The following is a 6,071-nucleotide window of genomic DNA, read 5'->3' as shown; positions in this document are numbered from 1 at the left end:
CGCTGCTCTCGCTTTTTAACTCATTCGCTCAGCGTAACATCCAGTCTTCAGTATCGTACACAACTAGCTCTCATTCATCAAGATGTCAGGTCGCGGAAAAGGAGGAAAGGGTCTCGGAAAGGGTGGTGCCAAGCGTCATCGCAAGGTTCTCCGAGACAACATCCAAGGTATCACGAAGCCTGCTATCCGCCGTCTAGCAAGAAGAGGTGGAGTCAAGAGGATCTCTGGTCTCATCTACGAAGAGACACGCGGTGTACTGAAAGTCTTCTTGGAGAATGTCATCCGTGATGCCGTCACCTACTGTGAGCATGCCAAGCGCAAGACTGTCACAGCCATGGACGTGGTCTATGCACTAAAGAGGCAGGGCCGTACTCTGTACGGTTTCGGCGGCTAATCTAACCATATGGTTATTGACTACAAATAACGGCTCTTTTCAGAGCCACCACATGAGCAAGAAAGAATGCTGTTGATTTTAATTAATGACTAGATAATGATATAAATTAATCCGAGATTAAATGAATTTTATCTTTGCGTATATTGCAATGTAGGTCAAGAATGATTAGGGGATAATTTCAGATATTTATATGAATAATTTCAGATATTCATATACATGGTAATATATAAAAATATAAAATATCATGTACCAGTGAATACTAAATAACTTACAAACAGCACTATCATCATATTGCCTTAAACCGAGTGCGATTCACACGTAGCTAGCCAAAGAGGTGCGGGTCAGATTCAGAGTTGTGGTACGGTTTCGTTTTTTTTTAATAGCAATTATATAGGAATACTTACAACATTTGAACGAAAAGAAGAGTTCCATTACATAGCAACAAGATGCAAAAAATGTTGTTTTTTGTCATGACCAATGACGAACAAAAATATATTATTCATAGATCGCTGCAATATAACCTTGGTGAACTGTATACTTCGTAATGATCATAAGCAAGAAATATAAACAACACGGCAGCGATAAAAAATGTATGCATCATATGCGTTATAATGTAATTAAACGACTATGATATAAACGATAACTAGGGTAAAGTCTCGATTTCTTTCAAGTAATCGAACGGCCGTGGATATACTTGGGACAGGGCGAGGTAGGTAGAGAAAAGAGATTGGGTGACAAACGGAGAGAGAGTGAACTTTTTTTTTTACAGGAAAATGTTAGCCTTCGCCCCTGGTTATCTATCCAGGTCGCTGTTAAGTCAGATTTTGCCAACTAAAAAAAAAAACGGCGTAAACTTCTTATTCTAGTTTAAGAAAATCCAGATCATTAGGCGTGGTTTTTTCGATTTAATTAAAATCAGGTACTTTTCAACGAGAGTTTGTGCCGTTAATTAGGAATAAGGAATATTTATCTTTATAGAGGAACATTTACAATAAAGATGAATTTGTATTTTGACAGGTTCGCAGGGAGGCATTTTTTGGTATGTCTTGATGAAGTAAATTGATAAGTAAAAATGGGAAAAAATATCACCATTTTCAATTTTCACGATACCCAGTTAAAAACCAGGTCATTATTTTGTGCAACTTTACCAGGAAAGGGAACAATTTTAATTCCACCCGATAAAAATTGTACAAGTTGTACAACGACATATCGCCACTTGCCGTCAGTGGGCCTATTACATCACAACAAGTCGTCGCTTTCGTCTCCATCATCATAATTGTACTCTTTTCTATGTGGATATTGATTAAAAAACATATAGATTTCGCTCAGCATAGAGTTTAGCATATGTAATAAACTGGGATGTTGTCCTGTTTTCGAAAGAGTTTTTACTGATCCCTAAAGTCGGTCAAAACAAAATAAGAAGAAAATAGAATCACCACACTAATTGCTCACTTACAATACTCTGTCGCCATCTCTCGACCAGGGGCAGTACAGGCGCCAATTGGCCAATGAATGAAAGACCGGGGCTCATTTGCATACGGACCGAACCGCGCGTTGATGTCTAGTTCACTTGGTCAATACACTATAGCTAAATATATACCATTACATAATTTTTCATACGCCTGTCCGGCATGCATTGCGACCACACCCGCGACTAAATAGGGTCTTATGTCACCATTGCTTTAACACAAGCGGTGGTTAGTTACCGCCTTCCAGAAATTTTTAAGTTCAGTCGTTGTATGATCACAAACACGCGCGCGTGCGTGCGTCCGTTCATCTCTAAATCTTCTTATTAATATTGGCGGTCTGCGTTTAGCAAATTAAAGTCACCAACACTCCCGGGCCTACACTTGAGCAAAAATCGTTGCAACTATACTTTTACTTAATAAATAACACCCGATTTGTGCAAACTTTAGTCTACAAGACAACACTTCCTTCACTATGTTATCATATCAATGTCAACCCGATCCGAACTTTCACCAAAGGAAGGTCCTTATTAAAAGATCTGGGCTGATAGAATTCGATGATAGATCGAACGACCAGGAAAACGAATGCCAGCCGGTATCAGCAGGCGAATTTGTAAACTAAAAGGCCGATCGAATCGATCATGAGACACTCACTGGCCGACCTCCTAATCTTGCTTCGCATGCCTGATAATTTATTCAAAGGTATGTACAATTTTTGTTTATTTATTTATTGTTCTACTTCTAATACTATTTTTTATGAGTTCGATTCGTACGTGATGCAATGTCGAAGGATTCGTATATTTAATATTATAGTGACGGAGGGGATCGGAGAACTCGTTTAGATTCTATTAACCGATGTGGGGGGGGGGGCTCTAATACAAAGAAAAAGTGAAGGGGAGAAGAAAATTTTCTGAACTTTTTGCTAAAATTCGTCACAAAAGATAAAAAAGTAAAATATTCATTTTCAGAGTCAGCAATGTCGTTTTGCTCGATCGCGAGTTATGAGAATTTTCACTCTTAAAGGGGAATTTCACACTGACAAAAAGCTTATTAAATATTCCAAAATATTGGCGAAGTTTTGACGGGAATCCATCAAAGAATAAAAGAAAATTAAAATTTTAATTACTAGTATTTGATTAGTGACCACGTCATATGCTCATATGCGAGCAGCTATCCTATATATCGTATGGTAAAAAATCAATGAAATGTCATTTTCTCAGAAAATTTAAAATGGTTTTTATTGGACCATCAGTATATCAATACACAAATTATTTCACACCCGCTCCTAAAAGTAAATGCAAAATAAATCATCACGAGCCATTGAAAATGAATATTTGGGCATTTTATATTACATAACCTATGGGGCAGTTGCTCGTTTATGACGACACATTAAAAAAATGAAATTATAATACCTTACATAATCTTTATTGTATTTTCCTCAAACCATCAACAATATTTTCTGTTATTTTTACAACAGATTTTTCGTCAGGGGGAGCTCCCCCTTTAAGTTATGTCTCATCATTGCTGATAATTACTTATTGCTTGGTTAATAATGAAATGATTACAATTTATTCAAGTGTGGGCTATTGCTGCTTTTCGGGAGCCCGTTCTCGGAAGGCCACAGTGGCGTGGCGTATTGTGAGTCACGGCATGGGGAGGGGTGCACCAGCAGAAAAATTGAGTCACTTAATTGGCGCGCGAAGCGCGCTCAATAAGCCTGGTACACTGACCCAATAGAGACATTTTAAGGACTGTGCCATTAAAAGGATATATATCCCACTGATCAAATAACGCGACCGCTAAGAGATATTTAAAGGGACATTATAAGCTAAATTTTGTAAATCATGATACGTAGGCCTACCTGTCTGCCTAAACAAACAATGCGCGCGCGAAGCTCGAGCTGAAATTTAGTATTTCTTGACCCTAAACAGGGACATTTTTAAGGATAAATTTTGGGGAATTCATTAAAAGGTAGCATACATATCTCACCATAGCCATGTAATGCGAGCGCCAAGCGCGTCCTGATTTTTTTTAAAGGACAAGTCCACCCCAACAAAAACTTGATTTGAATAAAAAGAGAAAAATCCAACAAGCATAACGCTGAAAATTTCATCAAAATCGGATGTAAAATAAGAAAGTTATGACATTTTAAAGTTTCGCTTCATTTCACAAAACAGTTATATGCACATCTTAGTCGGTATGCAAATGAGGGAACTGATGTCATCACTCACTATTTCTTTTGTATTTTATTATATGAAATGTGAAATATTTTGATTTCCTCGTCATTGTCATGTGAAATGAAGTTTCATTCCTCCCTGAACACGTGGAACTCCATCATTTTAACATCTTGTGGTTCAGGCAAGGAGGTCCTAATTGTCAAATTCGTAAAAATTGAAATATTGCATAATTCAAACAATAAAAAACAAAAGAAATAGTGAGTGAGTGACATCATCAACTCTCTCATTTGGATGTAACTGGCTCGTTCACGTAACTATTTTGTGGAAAAAATGCGAAACTTTGAAATGTCATAACTTTCTTTTTTCGATCCGATTTTGATGAAATTTTCAGCATTTTTCTTGCCTGATTTTTCTCTATTGATTCAAATTAACATTTTTCTGAGGTGGACTTGACCTTTAAGAATCACACATAAACGCATGAAACACATCTTGTAGTCATTGCAATCATGAACACCAATCACCAATCATATATTGTGAGCGCGAAGCACAAGCTGTTTTTCTTTTCAGACCCGAAAAGAGGCATTTTAAGTCTTGTTTGTTGTAATTCACAATTTCACTTACCAAATGATGCGAGCACGAAGCGCAAGCTGAAAATTTTAATATTCAGATCAGAATATTTGAATAGTGAGATGCGTATGACTATAAAAAGTGCTTCATGTGTTTAGATGTAATTCTAACAAAATCAGCAAGCACTTGGCACTCGCATTATATGATTATAGTGAGATATGTATACTAAATGGATTCCTAAAAAAAATAGTCCTTAAAATGTCTCTGTTTGGGGTCAATATCTTCAAAGAAATTCAGCTCGCCTTTTGCATTCGCATTGTTTAGCGAAACAGGTACGTATCATGATTACAAAAAATTACTTAAAATGTCCCTTTTTAGGTCTGAATATCAAAACTTTTCAGCTCGCGCTTCGCGCTCGCATTATTTGATCAGTGAGACACATATCCATTTAATGGCACAGTCCTTAAAATGTCTCTAATAGGTCAGTATACCTGGCAATTGAGCGCGCTTCACGCGCCCACTAAGTGTCTTAACATTTTTGTTGGTGCCCCTCCAATGCCGTAACCCACGGTACGCCACTGCCCTAGACCATACCACTTTTACAGGGGCCGCGGAAGCGGGGGGTGGGGCTTCATTCGGCCCCCTACTTTTTTCCAAAACCGTGTACAAAAACGTAAAAATTACCATAGGATTGTGATTTTTTTTTGCATGGTCAGCCCCCCCCCCCCCCCCCCCCCACTTTGAAAACCATTCCGCGGCCCCTGTTTTACTTATGGGAGAAGCACCTCCCTTGTCTCAATTTTTTTTGCTCTTATTCGTAAGAAAACATCAAACAATATAAGTGTCATGATTGATTGATTGATCGATGTACCGATTAGTTTATTTCAATTCAAGGCTCCCAATCGTGTTAGTATAATGATGATAAATGGATTTACTATTTCACGCCGATTTTCAATGTTTGCACAACCGGTTCGGAAAAGAATGACTAACCCACTTATCAATATATTCCTTGAAAATATGGCATTCTGATGACATAGGCTACCTTCAAATATTTACACCACTCGATTAGGCCTATCTGTATTTAACTTTAAATATACTGCAACTTTCCGCACTTTTTGTCGCGATATAAAGAATCAAGAATCTTTAGTAGAAGGAACTGTGTTCAATTGGAACCAAGTTCTAAGCAAGATATTTCAGGCACGTGTTGATGTTAGTTTCTTGTAGATTAGCAGACAAAAGATTCCTGTCTGGCTACATACTTAAAGTTGCAGGTCATTTACAAAGGAAATGTTCTTTTGTGATGATAATAGCTTTTAGCTACTCATAAGTCCGTGTCCATGGTAACACTTGCTTAAACTTTTAAAGGGAAAGTTCACTTATTAGATTGCAATTGCTTTAAGATAACATTGATATACCTCATGCATAATCTTTAGACCAAGTGGTCATTGGACCAATTGGGTGTTGGAC

Source organism: Lytechinus pictus, chromosome 5 (genome assembly GCF_037042905.1).
Source record: "Lytechinus pictus isolate F3 Inbred chromosome 5, Lp3.0, whole genome shotgun sequence".
NCBI classification, from domain to species: domain Eukaryota; kingdom Metazoa; phylum Echinodermata; class Echinoidea; order Temnopleuroida; family Toxopneustidae; genus Lytechinus; species Lytechinus pictus.
The sequence above is the reverse complement of the archived record's forward strand: the minus strand, read 5'-3'. Positions refer to the sequence as shown.